Here is a 25,093-nt window from a genome sequence, read left to right as displayed (position 1 = left end):
ATATGTACTTCCGTCCTAGGATATGTGTACCCAATCCTGCGTCACGTTTCCCATCGTCCTTGGACACGCCTACACCAGTCCTTGGACACGCCTACACCAGTCCTTGGACACGCCTACCCCAGTCCTTGGACACGCCTACACTAGTCCTTGGACACGCCTATCCCAGTCCTTGGACACGCCTACCCCAGTCCTTGGACACGCCTACCCCAGTCCTTGGACACGCCTACCCCAGTCCTTGGACACGCCTACCCCAGTCCTTGGACACGCCTACCCTCGTCTTTGGATATACCTAATCCTGCCGTAGGTGATGGCTAACCCTGCAGTAGGATACGTCTAATCCCCCCACCCCCTACCCTAGGACGCGTTAACCCATATACTAAGTGTCGTCTACCCAGGTCCAGCCATCTCCCCCAACACCTCTCCTGTTTGAGCGTCTTATGTCACGTTGTTTAGTGTTGTTGTTGTTGTTGCACCTGCATGACCGTCACGGTACTGTACACCACTAACCTCCTCCCGGTGGCGCTGCTGCTGACTCTGGTACTGCTTCACTGCATTACCTCAATAACACATCACTGCCTCGTCACCTGTGCTCGGTACTAATCAGAGCTCAGGTGCCAGTGTAAAGTTATTCGACTGACTAATAATTATATATATATATATTGTAATGTAATGGTAAAATAGTGAGTGATAGTTTTATTCCACTATTTACATATAAAACTATGGAATGCGTTATCAAGAGTCATTAATACCGGGTTGTTTATCAGTGTTATGCGTGTGTGCTGGAGGAGGAGGAGGTTAGTTCATGAGTAGCGTCAGCCTGTTCCTCTGCCTGCAGGTATGACGGTGTTAGGTTGTATCCCCTGGTTATCGGTGCTACAGTATACAGAGATGTTTTTATTTTTCTGGTGATTAGTGTGACCCGAGGAGAGAGAGAGAGAGAGAGACTCACTTTTATCGCCGTGTGATTACTTCCTTGTTCTCTAGACTGTAAATAGAATAACTGAACTTTGACCTATGACCCCTGATCTATTATCCCTCTGACCCCTTGACCTTTGACCCTATGACCTTCAGTTGTTTTTTTCCACCAAGGTGTCTCTCTCTCTCTCTCTCTCTCTCTCTGTCTCTCTCTGTGGTCAGGCAAGGGTAGTCGGTGTAGGTCGGAGATGGCGATACCTACACTTATACCCCTACCTCATAAGCAGCACAGTTTACCTGGCCTCTAACACCCAAAAGTGGTCTAGTAGGTTAGTCATCATTCATTAGAGTTAGATTCAGCCTCCATGTTCCCACCTCCACCATTCACCTCTCCACCATCCATCTCTCCACCACTCCATTTCTCCATCACCAATCTCTCCACCACCCACCTCCTCCCCATCCACCACTCCATCACATGTGACTTCTGCAGATGGTTGAGGCTCGGGTGGGACTTAAATAGGCCCCAAACTAATGGCTAGGTTGGAATCTCTTAAGACAGGGGCCCCATCTTACAAGTCTCCAATTGACATCTTCAACAAATCTCCAAAAATCCCTCCACGCTGCTTCACCTTTTTAAAAGTCTTATTCAACCTGCACGATATTTTACTGTCGTTTTTTTTAATAATTTTCTTGTGATTTTTATTTTTATACATTTAATGATACTCTCTTTTAGTTTGCTATTTACGAACGATGGATTTTGTCCCACGTTAGTATAGTCGCAGTTGCACGTTTTGTGAGACTAGCATGTGTGAGGTCGTCTTTTGCTGCTGCCCTCTTGCGGTTATTTTAATGTTAACAAACCCACTAATTTCTTCCACCCAGAGTAGATGTTGTTTCAGGTCGTAAAAATGATGATTGTACATTATATTATGATGACTTTTATTATTGTGTTTGGGTTATATTGAGGTGAGTTTGTTTCTCTCTTTCGCATGGTGTTGTACGGAGGGATTCCCACTCCTTGTGTCACCTGTGTCTCGGTGCTACTCGCATTGTGTAGACAGTCGATGAACAATGTCCCATATATTAATTACAGAAGATTGATTATTTGTTCCATTATTTTTCGTTAATGTGAAAATATACTTGTGCTTACCTCCCTTACGTGTGTGTGTGTGGTAATTAACAATGTAGGTATAACGTTACAGATTAGTGAAAGATAGAGTACTGTCAGTTGTCGCGAGAGATCATTTGCCAAGGAGAAATAGCTGGATGGACTTGGATTACGCAGACATGTTTTTTTTTTTTTAGGATTTTTGTAGGCAGAAATAAATGAGGTCTGAAAAGATGTCCCCCTCCTCTTCCTTTCCTCCTTCTCCTCCTCCTCCTCCTCCCTTCCCCTCTCATCTCCTCCCCCTCCTCTCTTTCTTCCCCCTTCCCTCTTTCTTCCCCCTTCCCCCTCCTCTCTTCCTTGCCTCCTTCTCCCCACCTCTCCTCCCCCTTCCCCCTCATCTCCTCCCTCCTCTATTCTTCCCTCCCTCTCTTCCTTTCCCCTCTCTTCCCCCTCCCCTCTCCTGTTCCTCTCCCCTTCTCCTCCCCACCCTCTCCCCATCCTCTTCCTTTCCTGCCATCAATCGCTCAAGAACATTTACAATTATTCGATTATCACATCAACATTTGTCCACCGAAAGGATTATAACCCTTCTAAATAATCGACAGTCCTCACTCGTTAAGACTTCGCTAATCATCTTGTTACCTCAAATTTAATATATTGTTTCCCTGTATAGTGAGTGGCGTATCGTCGGTCGTATACAAGGGTCAAGTTCCCAATGGATATATAGATATGTAGTTTTATGTGTAAGCAGCTCTATACTACATAAGGATACAAGTTTTATCTACAGTTGCATATACCTCATTACCATACAGCTGTGGTTTGATTTAAATGTCATTTTTTCCACGCTTTGAGTCCTGAATCTATTGCAAGCTTTGCCATTGAATCTATTGCAAGCTTCACCATGGTCTCATATTGCTAAAGCTGACTCGATCATAAGCTTATCTGTGGCACTGTATAATAAAGATAGTAGAGAAGGTGGTAAAGCTGGTGATGTACGCACCTTTATCTCATGATGTTAAATCCGGATTAACCTTTCACGAAGGTCAACAGAGTCAGTCTAGGGAAGCTGAGGTTTTTGGTTTAAGTTGTTGTTTACTTTTGAATTAGGATGTTTCGAGGTCTTTTTTACACCACACACGTCATCAACTATGTCTAAAAAATCCCACACGTCATCAACTATGTCTAAAATATCCCACACGTCATCAGCTATGTCTAAAATATCCCACACGTCATCAACTATGTCTAAAATATCCCACACGTCATCAACTATGTCTATAATATCCCACACGTCATCAACTATGTCTAAAATATCCCACACGTCATCAACTATGTCTAAAATATCCCACACGTCATCAGCTATGTCTAAAACACCACACGTCATCAACTATGTCTAAAAATCCCCACGTCATCAACTATGTCTAAAAAATCCCACACGTCATCAACTATGTCTAAAAAATCCCACACGTCATCAACTATGTCTAAAAAATCCCACACGTCATCAACTATGTCTAAAAAATCCGACACGTCATCAACTATGTCTAAAAAATCCCACAAGTCATCAACTATGTCTAAAAAATCCCACACGTCATCAACTATGTCTAAAACACCACACGTCATCAATTATGTCATTTGGTTTAAGTCATTTCGTTTACCAATTGGTCGTTTAACTGTCTTTATAACTTAATTAGATCATTACACTTATTACCTGTGCCCAGAGTCTAATATTACCTTTGTTAATTAGACTTCAAGCTTAATTACATTAGTTGAAGTAAAAAAAAAAGAAGTATATCGAGAAAAAAAAATAATTCTTTGTAAATTAGTTCAAATCCTCATTTGTAATTATTGTAATCTAGTCACCGGGAATTTTTAAACCCTCGTTTGTGATGATGAATATTGAGAGAGAGACATTTTTCTGAGAGACTTATAACTGCCGAGTGATGAGAATAGTGGCCTGTTTGGAGAAGTTAGTCTCTCTCTCTCTCTCACAGCCACCAGAGGGAATCACCCAGGTTATGACCAGCGGCAGTAAGATATAATACTGTAGTCTATATCCAGGTGTGATCTAAATTGGCCCTCGGCTTGAATTAATGTTCGGGCAATAGTTTAATAACGCTGCGCTGAATAAACACGGAGAGTATTTTCAACTTTTAGTGTTTTAATATCTAATTTTATTAGATTTGTTTTTTACTTAACTGTGGTGATGGGAAGAATTTAATATTAATAGTAAAAAAAAAGTTGGTTCCGTATAGCAGCTGTTTATTTTGTGTTGCATCTCATAAAAAATAAAATCCTCGAGTTCTTTACTAAAGTGTGACAAAAGAACGACTAAAATCATCCAGAAAAACAACTTTACGATGTGAAAGTAACTCGGATGTTAGTGTGTAGGATGCTGCTGCAATAGTCCTTACAGACCATCACCCGGGTGGGCCCTTGAAGCGAGTTTAGGACGTATGGGCCATGGACCACGACCCCTGGGGGTTTGGGCCAGGGTGGTTAGGACATTTGGGTCGTGGCACATGTCCCAAACGCCCTAATACCCCTGGCTGCTGACACACACACACACACACACACGATCGCAAAATTTTTAAAATATTTCCCTTCTTCTCTCACAACTTGCTGCCGCCTCCAACCTTTAGAAAGAAGTTAATAAAATAAATCAGCTTTAAAGTTTTAATGAAGATGACCAAAGAATCAAAATCATTTCTGAGTCTTATTTATTTGTGTTGGTCACGAGATTCTATGCTACCAGGAGATCCTACACTAAACTCAGTCCGCTTGAGCAGGTCTCCATGATGAGGCGCCTCGGCTTCAAGATGATATAAGTCGTCTCGCTTTTATGAGGCAGAAAGCAATTGTCGCTCTTCCTTGATGTGGTTTATTACGAGAGGCGTCAGGCAACTCGGCCCAACATTACGAGGCGTCGGTGAGGTGTGTGAGTGATTTAGTTGTGGTGGATTTACCTGTTAATTTGTGCCCACCACTTACCATTCACCATATAACAAAGGCATAATTACAGCTCATTTGTCCTAAGTCTTAATAGACCTAACCTAACCTAACTAGACCTAACCTAACCTGACTTAGCCATACCATTGGAATTGGGACCCATAATGACTTGGGCCTCCCTTTTAATATTTTAGGTTAGGTTATCGGCCTATTAAAACACACACACACACACACACACACACACACACACACACACACAGGAGCAGCAGGAGATATGTGGGAAGGGAGACAGAGTGAGGGGAGAATGGTGGAGGAAATCGGTAGAGGATGTAGGGGGGGCTGGGAAGAGGGGGAGGGGTAGACGAGTTAGGAACTGGGGAATGGGGGGGGGGAGAGTGAGGGAGAGAATGGGTGTAAGGAAGTGGGTGAGGGAGAGAGGGTGTAAGGGAGGTAAAGAAGAGGGGAGAGGATGGTAAGGGGATGGGAGTATTAGAATAGAGAGTAGAGAGGTAGGGATGAGGAGGAGAGTAAGAGAGTAGGGAGGAATGGATGGACTATGTTGGAATCATCTACACGGGTAATATATCGTCTCCTGTTCCTGTGTGTATGACAAGTTACAACCACGTACTAGGAATATATAATTTCACCTTAAGCCCCGAGGGAAGGCAGAGTACGTCTTAGAATCTACACTATATTGTATAACTTGCAGACTTGATACAATAGAGTCTTGTATAACTTTTGTATGAGAGAGTATGTTCTTGTATTCTTATTTTCCTTTATTTTTTCATCAGAGGTTAGGTTGTAGGTGTAGGTTAGGTTAGGTTAGGTTAGGTTAGGTTAGGGGAAGGGGCGGCTTTCAGGGTTGGTGGCTTACCTCGGTGATTTCGTCTACTTTGTATACAGTCTTGAAGCGTGTAACACTTAAACCCCTCCCTACCCCTTTCTCTTTCCCCTTTACCCGCTTCCTCTTACCCCTTACCTCTTACCCCCTACCTCTAACCTCTTACCTCCTTCCTCTTACCCCCTACCTCTTACCCCTTCCTCTTACCCCCTTCCTCTTAACTTCCTCTTAACCCCCCCTCTTTACCCCCTTCCTCTTACCCCTTCCTCTTACCCCCTTCCTCTTACCTTCCTCTTACCCTTCATCTTACCCCTTCCTCCTCTTACCCCCTTCCTCTTACCCCCTTCCTCTTACCCCTTCCTCTTACCCCCTTCCTCTTACCCCCTTCCTCTTACCCCCTTCCTCTTACCCCTTCCTCTTACCCCCTTCCTCTTACCCCTTCCTCTTACCCCTTCCTCTTACCCCTTCCTCTTACCCCTTCCTCTACCCCTTCCTCTTACCCCTTCCCTTACCCCTTCCCATACCACCTTCCTCTTAACCCCCTTTCCCCCACCCCCTACCCCTCTCCTAACCACGCTCCTCCATCTCTTGGTATTTTGTACCCGGCGTCATTATTCCTGTTTATGTTGTGCCATTGTCCCATTTTTGTTTTCTTGGTGCCATTGTTTGTTTACATGGTACCATTATCCCCTCTTGTGCCATAATGATGTTCATATTCTACCTGGTGCAATTACCTTGTTATCTCACCTTTTACTTAGTTCCGTTACCTTAAGTTATGGCCCACAACACAATCACCGTCTCTTCACCCCAGCACCATAAAGTTAACATTGTAGATTTTGCGGTACATTGATAATAATGGTGCAGTGGTGGGCAGACAGTGGTGGTGGCAGTGTGTTGTGTGGCTGTATGAAGATGGTGCATGACAAAAAATAAATACAATTCCTGGTTCTGTTTGAAATATTAAAGTTCTTGGCAACGTCCACAACCCGGAAATACATAAAAGGGGATTTCATTACTTTTGTGTAGTATGCTTTTGTGGGTGTGAAGCTTTTTAAATAATGAAAGGGTGTGGTACAGCCAGGGAAAAAAAGTGTCAGTCACCTCCCATCTATGAACCCTGAGATTCATGAATCTGTGAATCCGAGACATGAGACAGTGTTGGGTTCATAGTCTCGGATTCACAAGTTCATGAATCTCAGGGTTCATGGACTGCACATTTGACGCCTTACCAAAATTAAGGACAAGTTTCCCCAGTTATCATCCACGGTGACGCCTTTTCCCGTCTCAGTGCCACCGGGAAGTGCACTTTATATTCTCCTTCCTTAGAGGGGCAAGTAGCTTCTCAGGGACACACGTAGAGGAACCTAACCCGCGTCAGGCTCGAGGAGGTATGCGTCCTTCCAGAGGTCTTCAAGAGAACTTTTTGGAGGTTTTGCTTTCACGCCGACGATCCTAAGAATGCGCAGGGGGGGGGGGGTGGTGAAGGCTCCATCTCTGGTGATAATTGTCCCAACCTTCACGTCCGGCGGGGGGATTTTTCCGTAAAGCCATGAGTCCTCTTTTACAATTTCAATAATGAACTCTGGTGTAAATTTGCGCGGGAAATTTTTACTCACCGAGGGTATGAGAGGCGAGATATTAACGAGAGAGATAAAGATGGCAACGAGGAGCTCTCGATCTCTCGCTAAACTGTCTCTCTTCATACACTGTCTTGGGTGATATAGCTGTTCCCTGCTGATACACGGAGAGACTTACTTCACTATAGGAATTAATTGATAGTGTATGATATCTCCCTGCCCGTGTTGCCCGAGTGAAGGAGGAGTAATGAAGAGCTGCTAAAGGAAACAAGACTATAGCCTAAAGGTGACGTGAAATATTTAACCAACTCCTGAAAGAGAGTGTAGAGGGAGAGTTGGAAGGGGAGGTATCCAAGATGATGATGAAAGTGATCTAGAAATTGATAGAAGAACTTATCAAGAAAGTGTCGGGGGGTGGAGAGAGTGACGGAGGAGGAGACGTGGTAAGTGTACAGTATGTTTGATGCGGGAAGACCTGAAGGAGGAGAGGGTGTTGACCGCTCCTGCTGGTGGTGTGGGCTTGTGGGTCATGTAAGTACGCTGGTGACTATCTCCTGTTTTGTTTACTGTATTTTATTTTTAAGTTGTATTATTGCATTACATTATTTTATTGTGCTAATTTATTTTGTTGTATTGAGTTAATTTATTTTATTACATTAGATTATTTCATTGTATTAGTTTATTCTATTTATAATTTAGTTTATTGTTGATTTATTTTATTGTATTACTAATTTATTTGTCATGTGTTATAATAATTTGTTTTATCAATCTAATCTATTATATTATTTTCAGTAGAATTATTTATGCATTTTATGTTTTATTTATTTTATTATATCTTTCTTCTCTTACTTTTTATAATATTTATCCCATATTATTATTATTATTATTATTATTATTATTATTATTATTATTATTATTATTATTATTATTATTATTATTATTATTATTATTATTATTATTATTACCTACAACCGGTTTTCAAAAGAACGTATTATCCAAAGGTCAGTTAATAAAGAGAAACACCTGTAATATTATAATTAATTGTTATCATTACCATTATCATTATTACCTTTGTTTAATTCGTCATAACACCCCATCAAGGTTTATGTGCTGAGCCTGCAAAGTCAGTTTTCTCGTATTATTATGTATATATGTATTTAGGCCATAATTAATTGGTTAGCTCAGCAGGTAAATGTCAGGTGTTAGGAGCCGTCATCACCTGGGTAAATATTCCAGTAGCTCTTGTTACCTTGACTTAGCATTATCCTCGCCTCGCCTGGGCTATAATCTGCTCAATAATTCTTCTGAATTGACCTAATTATCGTTCTCTTTAACTCTCTCTCTCTCTCTCTCTCTCTCTCTCTCTCTCTCTAGTATTATTTGAGTCTTTTGCTATTTCCTTTATTTATTTTTTTTTAATTTTTCCTTTTCTGTGCTCCTCCCTCCTTCCTCCTCCCTCCCTCTTCCTCCTCCCTCTTCCTCCCTCCCTCTCCTCTCCTCCCTTTCCTCTTCCTCCCTCTCCCTCCCTCCCTCCCTCCCTCTTCCTCCTCTCCCTCCTCTCCCTCCCCTCCCTCCCCTGACGCTTAGTTCAGGTAAATAGATTGAAGAGGGGAAAAATTATAAGGAACTTTGTGATCTTGATTCCAAACTGATCTTAAGATAAAATATTGTTCAAGATACGACTTTTAAAACAACAATTTAAACAAGGGAGATTAATGAGCACATAAGCATAGTGTCTTAGATTACAAGCATACATACATTGTAGATATATTGAAGATAATACATAGAGTAATTATTATAATAATAATAATAATAAACGGTTTATTAATAGAGTTGCAGCCGGTGGCAGAAAATATAGACTTACATGTGAATTAGACATAATGATATAATATGCGTTGAATACATTTACAGGGCTGTACAGTACATAAATCAGGAGTTGTTTATTATTTTAACAATACATGGGATGGTGCTGTTCTTATATCTGTCGGTGCGGGCTCTTATGGGCTGAATTTTGTTGTAGTGGCGGAATGCGTGAGGTGGGTGGGGGACTGCCGGTGGCAGGAGGTGGCGATGATGAGGGTGGTGCATTAGTTGGCTGCCAAACCTTTCCAGTGCTTGGTGGTGGAGGTCACTGAGGGATGGCATTTCCAGGGTGGAGAGAGCGTTGGTGTAGCCGGAGTAGTCAGCGCCGAGCATGATTCTGCAGGCCCTCTTCTGTACCTTCTCTAGCTGACGTTATTGGGTAGAGTTGAGAGAAGACGACCAGGCTGGTGATGCTGGGCTGGGCTGGGCGAGGCGGGTTTCTTAAGCTTAAAAAGGAGAAACTAATTAACTCGGGGTGTTAAAACTGCCTACACTGTGTGGGGGTTTGTGACGCCCCCCCCCCCCTACACCCCTTCCCATCTCATTCCTAAAACCCCCTTCTTTTTACCTACCCCTTTACCCCCTCTCTCCCCTTCATTCACCCTCCCCCCCCATTACCCTCCTACTCCTCCTCTTTCCCCCTCACCCTCCTCTTCCTCTTTTTCCTCCCCCCTCTTCCCCCTCACCCTCCTTCTCCTCTCTTTCCCCGATCTTTCCCCCCTGACCTCTACCACCGTCTTCCCCCTGTCTTCCCCTTACCCCTTGTCTTCCCCCTTATTTTCGTCTTTTCCATAGTCTCCCCCCCTCCTTTATTTTCAGCCTCCTCCCCTTGATCCTCTTCTTTTCCCTCCCCCTTGTTCTCTCCTCCCCCTTGTCCTCTCCTCCTCTCCCTCCCCCTAAAAACGTATACAGCCAGCGATACAAGTTAATAATATGGTGGTGGTGTGTAAGGGTAGGGGTGGTGTCGGTCTATACAGGTACACAGGTAACAAGGTGTATTCTCAGGTACCGATAACTAACTGGTGTATAGTGTACTTCCCCTCACCGTTAACTAACTGGTGTATAGTGTACTTCCCCTCACCGGTAACTAACTGGTGTATAGTGTACTTCCCCTCACCGGAAACTAACTGGTGTATAGTGTACTTCCCCTCACCGGAAACTAACTGGTGTATAGTGTACTTCCCCTCGCCGGTAACTAACAACACAAAGTGATGTTCTCTTTATTGAACCATTTGATGTTCTCTTTATTGAACCATTTTATTTCCAGTTCGCTTAATCGTCTCGGGAGAATTCAGTCAAATTTTTTTTTTAATAATTCAAGACCTTTAGTTGACTCACGACATCAATAACAAACCTTGGAGTTGGCGTTTGTGATTAATATGTAAAATAGATTCACTCGAGGCGCAAGTTTCCCGACGACGCTACTGCTGCTGCTCTCTCTCTCTCTCTCTCTCTCTCTCTCTCTCTCTCTCTCTCTCTCTCTCTCTCTCTCCACACCTCGTAACAATTTATATATAAACCTGCTAAACTTGGTTCATGCATATGTTAATTACTAAACAGGATAACCATCTTTAATTAAAATCATACTCGTTTAGCTGTCGTCCCGGGGAAAAGAAAACGTTCGTGGGGGAAATACCTGGGGGAAATTTAGGGTAATATGCAGGTAATATATGTTATTTATCCCTCTCCGGCAATTGGTAAGGGAGATCTAAAAAAAATCCGTAAGTATGTTTGTTTAAGAGGTAATGAAAACCGTCTTAATTAGTTTTGCAATTTTCCCCCAAAAGGTTATCACAAACTCTGTACACATGATAGCCAAACTAACTTAAGGTATCTCATTAATCCCAGCCGATTACTAAGTCTTTTCACAAGATATCAGATTTTCCCCACCAATTCTTTCCCCGTCAATTTTTAAGGAGTTTTCACTAGATTAGGTTGAGGATGACACTGGGCTGTGACTTCTGAGGTGTTTGGGTCCCTTCCCCCCTCCCCTCCCCCCTTCCTCCCCTTCCTTCCTCCCCCCCCCTACTCCCTACTCCAAGCTCTCCTCCTAGGGCCTAGGAGGAGAGCTTGGAGGAAGACGAAACACTTGGAAAGTTTACAGAACGTGGGAGGGGTAGGAGGTGGTGATGGAGGGGGAAGGTAGAGGTGGAAGGAAAGGGGAAGGGGGGTGAGGAGGAGGGAAGGAAAGGGGAAGGGGGTGAGGAGGTGAAGGACAACGAAACACTTTGAAGATTTACTGAACGTGGGAGATAGGAACGAGGAGATCTTATCATCCCCGGACTTGAAAAATGAGAGTTGGGAAAGTGGAGAGGACGGTGTAGAGCGAGCATGATAAGACGGTTTTGGTTTCTGGTGATTGTAGAGAGTAGGTGTGGGTGTGTAATGGAGTGTGGGTGGAGTGGAGTGGAGTGGTGTGTGTGGGTGTCTGGGTGTGGGTGGGTGTCTGGGTGTGTGGGTGGGGTGGGTGGAGGTGTGTGTGGGTGGGGTGGGTGGTCTCATCGGTGGTGTGTGTGTGGGTGTCTGGGTGTGTGGGTGGGTGTGTGTGTGGGGTGGTGTGTGTGGGTGGGGTGGGTGGGTGTGTGGGTCCGGTGTGTGTGGGTGTCTGGGTGTGTGGGGTGGGTGTGTGTGTGTGTGTGTGTGTGTGTGTGTGTGTGTGTGTGTGTGTGTGTGTGTGTGTGTGTGTGTGGGTGTGGAGATTAAAGAGAACCAGGAACTAAAGAAGGAAAGTGAATGAGAAGAGAAAGAAGACAGGAAGAAGAGGAGAAAGAAGATGGAACGGGAAAGAAGAAAACGACAGGGAGAAAGTATGAGATTGAGAAAGTTAAATGGATATAAAAGTTTAAGATGAGAATTGAGAAATAAAGAAAGACAAAGATGGAAAATGGAATTAAGTAATGAAAGGATTGGACATGGCTAAAAGATGAATTGGCTTTAGAAAGTGATGAAAGCAACATGAAAGAAGTAAATTGCATTGGGTGGTTTGGTTTCAGTCGAGAGAGAGAGATTTAGTAATGACCTCATAGTCTTTTGTGCCTAAACATAACTTCTCCCAAGACATCAGGTCCAGGTTAGGTTAGGTTTGACTCCATTGGAACTTGGATAACGGGATAACAATGTTGTGTATTATTTAATGTATTGTACATGATAATGGATGTTGTGTTGTGGTACTGTTTTCTTCTCCCCGGTTCCTGCCTTTGTCTTCTTGTTCCTACTTCTTCTCCTCCAGTTCCTGTCTTTGTCTTCCTGTTCTTACTTCTTCTCGTCCAATTCCTGTCTTTGTATTCTCCTGTTCCTACTTCTTCTCCTCCAGTTCCTGCCTTTGTCTTCTCTTGTTCCTACTTCTTCTCCTCCAGTTCCTGCCTTTGTCTTCTCTTGTTCCTACTTCTCTCCTCCAGTTCCTGCCTTTGTCTTCTCTTGTTCCTACTTCTCTCCTCCAGTTCCTGCCTTTGTCTTCTCTTGTTCCTACTTCTCCTCCTCCAGTTCTGCCGTTGTCTTCTTGTTCCTACTTCTTCTCCTCCAATTCCTGCCTTTGTCTTCTCTTGTTCCTACTTCTCTCCTCCAGTTCCTGCCTTTGTCTTCTCTTGTTCCTACTTCTTCTCCTCCAGCTCCTGCCTTTGTCTTCTCTTGTTCCTCCTTTTTCTCATCCAGTTCCCACTTCTCTTCTCCAGTTCTTGCACCTCCCAATCCTCTTATTTTTCCCCATAATTCCTTGTCCATCTTTGTAACATCCGTTTTCTCCCCAGCACCTGATGATAGCCCCCCACACCCCCCCACCTCACACCTCTCAATTTTATTCCCCACCGATTCCTTCAACTCCCTGAAATTTCCCTTCATTTTTCCCTCATTTTCCCCCTCCTGCATCTCTCCCGATCCTCATCATCCCCAGAACTCCAGTATTTCCTCCTCCTCCTCCTCTCTCAACACTCAATTTTCCCTTCACACACACACACACACACGAAATAATTTTGCCAGCCGATAACTTTCACCCCGGCTCCCTCCTCGTCCTCGCCGGCTTCTTCCTCGTCCTCGTCTGCTCCTTCCTCGTCGTCAACACCTTTTAGGGAATTATTTTTTCCCTCTCAACCGCTCTCTCTGCTCTTCTGAAACTCCCAACTTTATTTTTTTCTATAATTCCTTCTCACCCTTCTCTTAATTCCTGCTTCTCTTCTTGGGTTCCTGATTCTTTCTTATTTTTGTTTTTCTGTTCTAATTCCCTGTTCCTGTCTTTAATACTCGTCAAGCGAAGCGCATAACGGTAAGGTGCTCATTGTCTCTCTCTTATCGTATTGTTTCACGAGCCATAACTGGAGCTTTGAGACACCGAGAAGCGTCCCTGAGGAGAGGGAAGTCTTATAGATCTTGGGTTTGGTCTCAAGATTAACGTCATTGTTACCAAGTAGAATTTTGATGTCTAGATCAGAATTCTTTTCAAGTTTCTATATATAAAAAAAAAATCTTTATGGATGGATGCGATAAATTCCAAAATGAACGCTGCAAATCCCCTTGTCTCGGTAGGATTTTCAGAATGCTTCGTCCGTTGTTTCACATTGTCTCGCACAAAATCGTAAATATACTTTTTTGGAGCTTCTGTGCCTTGTCTTTATGGAAATGAAGTTTATCAATAATGGACTCACTAGATCAAACGTCATATGGCTGTTGTATAGCTGATCAAGGGATCCTTTTGTGAGCTTTGCGGCCATTGTTTGCCTCTTGGTCATGTTTACATCTATATAAACATATCTCTGCTGGCTTTGGCTTGAGGGAATATTGATGTTACCTGTCAGTTAATATTTTAGTTTCATCATGAGAACTTTTGTTTTGCTGTGACATATTTCCCAAACTATACTGAGAAGGTGTCAGTGTCATAAGGTCAAGCTCACTGTGACCCGGAAGAAAAAGAGAAGTGTTTCTTTGGTGTCTGTATGTAATTTTTTTTTTACTTTAATCTAGTTTCATTCTGTTTTAATATAGTTTGTCATCCATATTTTGTCATCCATACTTTTTCATCCATATTTTGTCATCCATACTTTGCCATCCAGACTTTCCATTACAGTTTCACATCGTTATATTATTCCTGCCGAGATATTTGGAAGGTTTTTCTTAACTAAATCATCCTTGAACTTTCTCTTGATGTCAGAGATGAAATATTTTTTTCCTTGGGATAAATTTGCATAATTATAATAATTGTTCGGTCTTACAAAGCTCTCCTTCCTTCCTTCCTTCCTTCCTTCATGGCTACGGTGTTTAGGCTTCCAATTTGTCCGTCCATCCCTCCACGCCCCAGTTCACCCGTCCGCCATTCCGCCCATCTGTCCGTTCTTCTACCCGTCTTCTTTTTCTCTATCATTTTATTTATACATTAATCTATTTTTTCTAATTCTTCTTCCTCTTCTGTCTCCATCTCTCCTCCGAAACTTTTTCACCTACATTTAATCTTTTTTTTCCTTCTCCGTTTTTCCTCCTCCTCTCCCCCTTCCCCTCCTCCCTCTCCCCCTCCTTCCCCCTCCTCCTCTTCCCCTTCCCCTCCACCGACGTCCTCTCCCCACCCCTGGTTTTCCATCTTGTTATAAAATGGTCAGAATTCTTGCTGGGTCGGACGGCTGGCTGGCTGGGGTCATGCCTTTCAAGATTTATTTGTTAGCCAAGCAAGATGAAAGCTGCTCCCGCCTCTACACGTTATTATTTACCTGCGCCTTTCCCCCCTAACACCCCCACCCCCCCTGACCCTCCCCTCGCCCCTGCATGGTTAGGTTAGGTCAGGTCAGGTCAGGTCAGGTCAGGTCAGGCCAGGCCAGGCCAGGCCAGGCATGTTGGGGGGCCTGGTCTCCTGTAATGTGATGTTTACAATACAATGATCGTAAGTGAGATTCCGTTTTTAAAGGGAGTGAAGGTAAGGATTCATTCTTAAAGGGAGTGTAGTTGAAATAGATTGGTGGAGTGGATATAGCGCTCGTCTCTTGTTTCTAGGGTCACTGGTTCGATCCTAGGACACTCCCAAGTAACCCAGCTGTAAATGGGTACCTAACTTTACACAAGTTGGGGGAGTGAAGGCGATCGAGTGGTGTCGGTGAGTCTACGGTATTTCCCTGTATACCGAAGGCTTTGTATACACTGTGTTCACTCTGTCCCATATCGACCGTCATGCTTATTCAGGGAAAGTTGTTGGAGCTTCCAATAACTTGCTTAGACATAAACCATTGACTCTTCAGGCTTCTACGCCCTTAACTCATGAGACATAAAGACAAGCATGAACTTAGCATACTTCCCTGTTGGGCTCTAAACGCTTCTGTGCTTCACCTTACACAGGATGTAGGGGGGTGGGGTGCCCAATAAAAAATAAATAAATAAATTACACCAAGACAGGGTCCTAACATAAACATCTAAACAATAATATTATCATTTATATTGCTTTTAGAAATCCGGTTTGTATTTCGTGTTTATTTCACGTGTGTGTGTGTGTGTGTGTGTGTGTGTGTGTGTGTGTGTGTGTGTGTGTGTGTGTGTGTGTGTGTGTGTGTGTGTGTGTGTGTGTGTGTGTGTGTGTGTGTGTGTGTGTGTGTGTGTGTGTGTGTGTGTGTGTGTTATTTTACGGTATGTGGGGGCATAGTGTCACTGTCTATCCCGTCCGCCCGTCCGTCACCTCGCCCGTCCATCCCGCCTCCGACACTGACGTCATCACTCTAGTAAAATCATTCCCGACATTTTTCCAGGATTTTTTTTCAAACTTGACGTAAATAATTCAGAGTTTGAGTATGACTTTTGTTATGTGGATAATTTTGATGGATTATTATTATTATTACTATTATTATTATTATTACAATTATTATTATTATTATTATTATTATTATTATTATTATTATTATTATTATTTGAACCGTTTTGGAACTTACGGGAGCAGATTTTATTTTTTTAATAATATTAAAAAAAATCCGAGTTTAGGGATTACGTTCATGTCTTTTGTCTGTTAATAACATTTCTTCTTCTAATAATATCTTTCCGTATTTCTCAATCCTGGTTTTTTCTTCTCGACATTTTCCACCTCTCCCACCTCTCACATTTGGTTCCTTCCCAATTCATGGAAAAAATTGCATTACCCACCAGCGCCGCCTCCGTCAGTATTTTCCACTTCGATGAGTTCACCTTCTGTTCCATTATCGTGATCTCCTAACTTGGGCGATAGTCGGGGGATGTCACTTTTTTTTCCTCATGTACAATGTGTGAAGTTTATTCTTTCCAACAGTGACATTAAAGTAGAACGATTTAAAATAATATTGAGGAAGGTTTACAGGTTAACTATTAGAGATAGGGCCTACTGGTACAAGGGGGGCTCCATTTGACTAGTTATTACAATGTTTGGCGTGTCATTATGGTGTGGAAATATTCTCCTGAAAGTATTCGGTGTATTTATATACACTGCAGACGGGCAAGACAACCCCAAACAAGCCCTTGAGGGAACACGAGAAGTCAACACCCACCGTATTTGATCTGTTACTAAAAATGTTAAATGTTAGGTTATTGGATGTTGTGGTGCGTCAAGGCGGGGAACGAAATGTGGAACTTAAATTAAAATTGAACCTGCTGTTGCCTCCGTCCATACATGCTGTTGATGTTGACGATTAATACAGAGTTGGACGAAAAAATGATTTGTGAATGTAACCCAACATGAGTCTGTATTTACCTGTTATGTTTTAGGGGAGTTTTGGTCCCGTTTTGCTCTCACCTTTTGTGTATGTCAACAGGTGGGTGTGGGGGGCGCAGGGAAGGGGTGATGGGTGCAGGGGAAGGAATAGGTGGGAGTGGTGATGGGTGCAGGGGGGGTGCAAGGGAGAAGGAATGGGTGCAAATGGGGGGTGCAGGAAGAGGGGTAATGGGTGCAGGGGGGGTGATGGGTGCAGGAAGAGGGGTGATGGGTGCAGGGGAGGGAATGGGTGCAAGTGGGAGGAAACGTCTTGGAACCTTCTGGTCAACCATATATGCCTTAGTCAGGACATCTTTTAACAATCTGGGTGGTGACTCAGTGTACGTTATGTTTTCATTGTTTTTTCGTTCGTCAACACTAACATGCTGAGACCTTAAGCATATGGACCTTGAAAGACAAAAATTAAACGATGGGAACAAAGGCTCTGATACTCCTGCTCTTAGTTTTAATAGGCCCTGACCTAACCTAACCTAACCCTCTCTGTTGGGGCCTATTTGGACTGAGAGCATTTCAACACTCGTCAGGATATATTTTAATTTTCAAACGTCGTCAAGGATGAGCGAAGATCAACCTTTCGCTCTCTCACCACTCCTCCAGGGCAGCACGTAACACCCGAGTCATGTAGTGGAGGTTCTCTCGGGTAGGAACCACAGATCACAGGAACAGTGTCGTTGCTGAGAGAACTAAAGTGAATAAAATATAATTAAAAAAAAAAAGATGAAAGTTATCCCTGCTTTCTTAGGTTGATTTTGGAGTTGGTGATGTGTAAGTATTTAACCATTGTTGTGTATAAACTTCGTATGTGACTATGTATGTATGTATGTAGTTTATACACGTATGGTAAATTACATAGTTTTCATTTTTTATACACAGGTGAGTTAGGTGTGTCAGGTGTACTAATTGGTATTGACGTGTCTGGTGGCAGGTTCTGAGGAGTTCTTGGACGCACGGAAGGGTCGAGGCAGCACCAGCGAGTGTCACCGTCGACGTTCCTGGTCCGGCCTCATTCTGATGAGAAAAGAAGAGAGCGAGACATAGAAGGTGAGGCACATCCCCATCCCCACACTCTCCATCCCCCCACACCTGCTCCATCCCCACACACACCCATCCCCCCACACACACCCATCCCCCACACTCTGCCCCATCCCCCCACACCCCCCCACACACCTTCCATCTTCCCCCACACACCCTCCCTCCATATCTTATTCCTACTCTTAGTTTCAGTTCATAATACAGGTGTGTACTTTACCTGTCATTACCCTAATTATTTTTCAGGTTATTTTTGTTGTTGTTATTCAGTCATTTGCCTCGTGTCTGTGTTCCATAGTTTCAAAAAATTCTTCCTGTTTCATCATTTCGTATTTTTCCATGTTTACGTCTCGTGTTTTTTTCAGTAATTTGTATTTTTTTTTATTCTTGGTTTAATAATATAATTCATTGTTATTTGTTTTGTTTTTATTCCGTATTTTATCGTGTTTGTGTTAAGGTTTACGGATTTATTTTTTTATTATCTCTCTCTCTCTCGTGTCCTAGATCTTTTTGCCTTGCTGGGATGTCCATTTTTGTGAAAGGACACCAGATATATTTATACCATAGTTTTTGTGTTTTTGTGTGTGTGTTTTTGCAGGTGGATAAGAAAATGTTTTAAAAGCGTAGAAATAACTTAATGGGGGATTGTCACTAAACTGGTCCCCTGATGACGTATCCATAAACAACAGGTGTGTACTGGAGAAACGGCAGCGTCTGATTGGTTGATTCGTTTCACCAATGAGAAGAGATGGTAAGCTATCAAAACAAACATGGCGGACGGGAATACGAATCACGTCTCATTGGTTCACGAATCAACCAATCACACGGACCTTCGTTTCAGCTCCGTTAATGGTTACCTGTTGTCTGTGTATATAAACAAGGAACCAATTTAGAGGCATCAGCTGTTTTTTTTGTCGTTTTTCTCGTGTTTTATGCCCTTTAATACAAGTGTTTTTTTGTTTTTTTTTATTATAATCACTGGGTTTTTTTTCAATGATCTTTTTAACCATGGCGTGTTTTTTTATGAGGGTTATATACGTAAAAACTTGACATATTACCCTTTCCTTCATTCTCGTTGTGTTATGTTTAGCTTTTCAGTTTTATAATTAGTGTATTTGATTCACTTCCTTTCTGGGTTATATTAAGGTAAGTGGTGTGGTCACATTCTGGTCTGTACTTGAACATCTTTGTCACTGTGGATGAATGATCAGTTTCCAAGCTAAGGTTTTTGTTTTTCTTTGCTTGTTTTATAAGATTATATTTCTGTCCCTTGTCTGTCTCTCTCTCCTACCTGGTGAGTGTGATGAGTTGTGGTGAGGGTATGAGGGATACACTTACTTAGCGAGAGTGCGTGTGTGTTTGTGTGAGAGAGAGAGAGAGAGAGCCGGTGGTGACATGTTAACACTCACCTGTCCTCCTCACCTGTCCTCCTTATCTGTCCTTCTCACCTATTCTCCTCACCTGTCCTCCTTACCTGTCCTTTTCACCTGTCCTCCTTACCTGTCCTTCTCACCTGTCCTCCTCACCTGTGCTCCTCACCTGTCCTCGCATACAACAAAATAATTTCACACCTGTACCGAGGAACTTTAAAACTAGTTTTCCCGAACCTATAATAATGTACTTACTGGCTAATGAAGTATAATTAATGAGGTATAATTTACAATATGTGGTCACTACTAGTAATTACCTGTAAATTGCACATTTATACAAGGTAACATGAGAGAAGAATGTCAGCAGAGTTATAATGTAAGGTGTAAAGATATAATGATTGAGATGACTCGAGTAGATGCCACACCTGTATGAAGGAACCTAACCTAACCTAAATTATACATATTCCAGGTGTGTAGATATATGGTATTAATGACCCAACCTCTTACCTGTATTACCTGTAATTAAAGAAATATTACCTTTGAATATTTACACCTCTAGTTTTAAGGTATAATTAGTACTTGTATATATTATAGAATTATCATTAGTATAATTGTATAATATATTACATAAGTATAAGGTATATTAGAATTTATATAATAACCCACAGGGGAAATAATGAACCACTGGTGTGAGATAGAACGTCTAGCGGTAAGGTGTGGTAAGGAGCGGTAAGGTGCGGTAAGGTGTGGTATGGAGTGGTAAGGTGTGGTATGGAGTGGTAAGAAGCGGTAAGGTGCGGTAAGGTGCGGTAAGGTGTGGTATGGAGTGGTAAGAAGCGGTAAGGTGCGGTAAGAAGCGGAAAGGAGCGGTAGCCAATTTGGGAAATACTCACTCGGGGACCACAAGAGGATGAGGTAACTTCTTAATAGCGTTAAAACACACTTTAATAGTAGTTGGGGAAAGAGATCTGGTGTCGTGTATAAGAGAAGAGTGTGTTGGATGATGATAGTGATGAAGATGAAGGGGCGGTTGTGTTCTATAATTGTGGGTGTTGTAGTGTTAGTGTTGTAGTGTGAGTGTTGTAGTGTGTGTGCTAGGTGTGTGTGTGTGTGTGTGTGTGTGTTAATTGTAACCTGCACACGAACCACCTGTAATACCCCTCCCCCCCCTCCCCCTCCTCCAAACACCTGTTAAGGACACTAAACCGCACCAGCTGTACACTCTGAACCACCTGCTGACCTAGAACAAACCATCTAATCAAACCAACTGTATCAGGGAGGGGTTAAATCGTCGACCTGGTATCCGAACAGAGCTAATATTCCCAAATTTAATTAAGAGATGACCAGGTATATATATATTTTTTTTTTACATTGTTTTTTTTTTAGAGGTAATTATATTTTAATGATACTCACTTTGAACAGGGAGTGTATCGGTCCATCACACGAGATTACTGGGTTGTGGGTCTGTGGAGTGAGTTACGTGGTGGGGGGAGGGGGTAAGGGGAGGTGTTGGTAGGTAAGGGAAGGGGAGGTGTTGGTTGGTAGGTAAGGGGAGGTGTTGGTAGGTAGGTAAGGGGAGGTGATGGTAGGTAGGTAAGGGGAGGTGATGGTAGGTAGGTAAGGGGAGGTGATGGTAGGTAAGGGAAGGTGTTGATTGGTAGGTAAGGGAAGGTGTTGGTAGGCAGGTAAGGGGAGGTGATGGTAGGTAAGGGGAGGAAGAGGCTGAGACACTTTAGGGAGGCAAGAGGTGAGGCTCTGGGGGTAAATACCTGTACGTATTATTATTATTATTATTATTATTATTATTATTATTATTATTATTATTATTATTAACTGGACAATAACCACAATGAAGATATAAATAATGATTGCTAATAATGACAGCAATAATTATAATAACAATTAAGAACAGGACCAATAGCAGAAGTTTTCTTAATAATCCTAATGATAATTGTTTCTCGGTTTTGAGTTTCTGGGAATATTAATTTGTGGAAAGTTGTTTTTATGTGTTGTAACAAATGATGGGTGGGGGGGGGATGGGGGGGTTCCTTCCCCCTGAGAGTTCAGTCTTAAAAGTTAGTGGCTGGCGTGTTGGATATATGGTTCTCTCATTCATATTTTTTCCTGTATCATGCGTAAAAGCAAATGATGTGTGTGTGTGTCAATATTTATAAGAACAAGGGAGACCGGTCAGACTGTCGCAACTACCGCGGGATCTCGCTGCTGTCTGTAGCTGGCAAGATTATCGCCCGAGTCCTCCTAAACAGACTTCTTCCTGAGGCGGAAAACTTCCTCCCAGAATCTCAAAGTGCATTTAAACCATCACGTGGCACCACTGACATGATCCCTGCTGCCTGCCAGCTACAGGAAAAGTGCAGAGAACAGCGTCGTGACCTGTACATGGCTTTCATTGACCTAACCAAGGCCTTCGACTCGATCAACAGGGAAGCCCTCTGGTGGACCCTCAGCCGTTTTGGCTGCCCACCAAAATTCATCGCCATTGTGAGGCAACTTCACGATGGCCTGAACTGCGGTGTCTTGCACAACGGCACCCAGTCTGAGTTCTTCCCCATCCAAACGGGGGTTAAACAAGGGTGTGTACTGGCGCCAACTCCCTTTTCCATTTTCTTGCCTGCCTTCCTTACTCGTGCCAATTTAGCCGGCGGGGTGGACATCGAGTACCGGATGAAGGGTCTTTTCAACATAAGACGAATCCAGTATGTAGACGACCTTACCCTTGTTGCTCACACTGAACACGACCTACAGGAGATCCTGAACACCTACGCAGATGCGTATGCACACTTCGGCCTTTAGGTTAATGTACGTAAGACTCTGATTCTCTTTCAACCTGCCCCTGGTTCAGACACACCTCCACCATCCATCCAGCTTAACGGTACTACCCTCTCTAATGTTACCCACTTTCGATATCTCGGCTCCCACCTGTCCACCACCGCCACATCGATGAAGAGATTCGGCATCGGATCAGATGTGCATCTCAAGCCTTTGACAGACTGAGACACCGTGTCTTCAGCGTAGGGAGCTGAAATTATCTACAAAGTTGCACGTATATCGAGCACTGGTCCTCCCCACCCTGCTATATGGCAGTGAGACATGGGTCACATACAGGAGGCACCTCAAGGCACTTAAAAACTTTCACCAACGTAGTCTACGTTCCATCCGTGTTCGTTGGGAAGACAAGAGAAAAAAATAACCAGTTTTCTTGCTGACGCCAACTGTAGGAGCATCGAGGCTACCATTATCCATGAACAGCTACGCTGGACTGGCCATGTTACCCTCATGGACGACAGTAGACTGCCAAAGCAGCTACTTTACAGTCACCTAACGAATAGTAAACGTAACGCCGGCGGGCAACTGAAAAGGTATAAGGATAGTCTTAAGACAAACCTGAAAGTGCCAAATCGACCCCCTCACCTGGGAGTCGATTACTCCACATCATAACGCTTAGAGGAGCACCACACGAGAAGGTGTCAATACTTTCGAGTTAGCCCGAGTGCAAACCGAGGCAGACAAGCGCCAACGCCGGAAAGACGCTGCCACCGCCCCTCCCGCACTAGATGTAGCCCTCCACATGTGCAACGAATGTGAACGACTCTGCGTGTCCCGTATCGGTCTCTTTAGTCACCTCAAAACTCGCCAATGAAGATGACATCTCGAATAACTCCTATCATTGTATCATAGCTGGATGATCGTCATACTCGATTCCGAGTGACAGCAAAGTAGTAGTAGTGTGTGTTGAGGGTGAGGGAGGGTAGTGTGGCGTGTTGAAGGGTGAGGGAAGGAAGTGTAGGGGTAATGGGGAGGGTGGAGGGTGGAAAGTGTGGGGTGGGAGATGGTGAGAATGGAGGAGGAGATATACGTATGTAGACGAAATCCTTAATTTCAGTTTTCTCTTAAGTTCGGTTTAGGGTAGGTTAAGATAGGGTAGGTTAAGGTAAGGTAGGGTAGGGTAGGGTAGGTTAAGGTAGGGTAGGTTAAGGTAGGGTAGGTTAAGGTAGGGTAAGGTAGGGTAGGGTAAGGTAGGGTAGGGTAGGTTAAGGTAGGGTAGGTTAAGGTAAGGTAGGGTAGGCTAAGGTAGGGTATGTTAAGGTAGGGTAGGTTAAGTTAGGTTAGATAAACAGCTCTTTACTCTGAATATGTACGACCCATGTGAGAAGACGCCACCACCAGACTACCAGTGGAAAGCTCATCTCCTATTGGCTGCCGCTTAGCACCACATGTTCAGCTGGTGGAAGAGGAGAAAGGGAGGGAGAGGAAGTGGTTGAGGAGGAGGAGGAGAGAGGGGGGAGGGAGGGGGGACCAGGCAGCAAAGGGATCCAATATTGATCTTTCCTCCATCGCATTGACAACACATACAGTACCTTTTCATACTCATATATTCTTACATTTACTTTTTATGGTTATATTTGATTTTTTTATTATTTTGGGTCGTAATGAGGGAAGTTTAAGAAGAAGAGGTGGTAGCCGAGGAAAGGGCCAGAGGAAGAGAAGGTCGCGAAGAGGAGGAAGAAGAGAGAGATGTGATTCAGGTTGTATTGACAGATACTACCGGAGTCGACTTTTTTTTATCTGGTTATTTTAGTTCTTATCTGTGACGCCGCCTGTGTGTGTGTGTGTGTGTGTGTGTGTGTGTGTGTGTGTGTGTGTGTGTGTGTGTGTGTGTGTGTGTGTGTGTGTGTGTGTGTGTGTGTGTGTGTGTGTGTGTGTGTGTGTGTGTGTGTGTGTGTGTGTGTGTGTGTGTGTGTGTGTGTGTGTGTGTGTGTGTGTGTGTGTGTGTGTGTGTGTGTGTGTGTGTGTGTGTGTGTGTGTGTGTGTGTGTGTGTGTGTGTGTGTGTGTGTGTGTGTGTGTGTGTGTGTGTGTGTGTGTGTGTGGAGCTTGTTTCACAGGACACACGCTTAAGGGCTGCTGGGAGGAGGGAACCGAGATAAACAGGTAATTTCCGATGTGTTTCTCGTGAAGGCCACACACCTGTCTACCTCACTGTCTCTTTTACTTTCTCCTGAGATATGAGGGTGTACTTCACTACCTCCTCCTTTTCCTCCCATCTTCCGCCTCCTCCTTATTTTCCTCCCTACCCTTGTCCTCCTCGCCCCCACCCTCCTCCTTATTTTCCTCCCTCTTTCAGGTGTCGTTACAGGCGGATGTGGAAGTATACCCTATCTAGGATGCCAGACAGTGAAGATATCCTACTAAGAATCCCTATCATAGTTTGAATGATTATGCGGTGTACTGCCTTATTACCCACCAGTTCACCTAAGAATGGTCTTCTCAATGGTACCTCATCACTAGAACTTGTCTTGTACTTATTAAAAAAAAATATATATTTCCTCGATGTTAATCACTAGACTACACGAACACTAGACTACACGAGCGCTAGACTACACGAGCGCTAGACTACACGAGCGCTAGACTACACGAACGCTAGACTACACGAACGCTAGACTACACGAACGCTAGACTACACGAACACTAGACTACACAAACACTAGACTACACGAACGCTAGACTACACGAACGCTAGACTACACGAACGCTAGACTACACGAACACTAGACTACACGAACAACAGACTACACGAACACTAGACTACACGAACACTAGACTACACGAACACTAGACTACACGATGTTGTATATCAGTTTATGCCGTGATAGTTAGTTACACTTTCTTTCTCTCGATATAACGGACGTTTCTCTATATATAATCCGTTAGATGTGGTTTTGACA

The 25,093-nt window shown here is 43.4% G+C and overlaps 1 protein-coding gene across 3 annotated transcripts in view; it reads left to right on the top strand.

The window, feature by feature from the left end:
* LOC121853354 (proline-rich receptor-like protein kinase PERK2) overlaps positions 1-25,093 on the top strand; it is a 92,150-nt gene that overhangs the window by 433 nt on the left and 66,624 nt on the right. For all 3 annotated transcript variants that reach the window (XM_042347423.1, XM_042347422.1, XM_042347424.1), the window contains exon 2: positions 17,875-17,990. The gene's annotated coding sequence lies outside the window, so the exon portion shown is untranslated. The remainder of the gene's footprint in view (positions 1-17,874; positions 17,991-25,093) is intronic.

Source organism: Homarus americanus, unplaced genomic scaffold (assembly GCF_018991925.1).
Source record: "Homarus americanus isolate GMGI-L3 unplaced genomic scaffold, GMGI_Hamer_2.0 scaffold21021, whole genome shotgun sequence".
Lineage (NCBI taxonomy): Eukaryota > Metazoa > Arthropoda > Malacostraca > Decapoda > Nephropidae > Homarus > Homarus americanus.
Note: the sequence above shows the minus strand (reverse complement) of the source record. Positions and strands in the feature narration are given on the sequence as shown.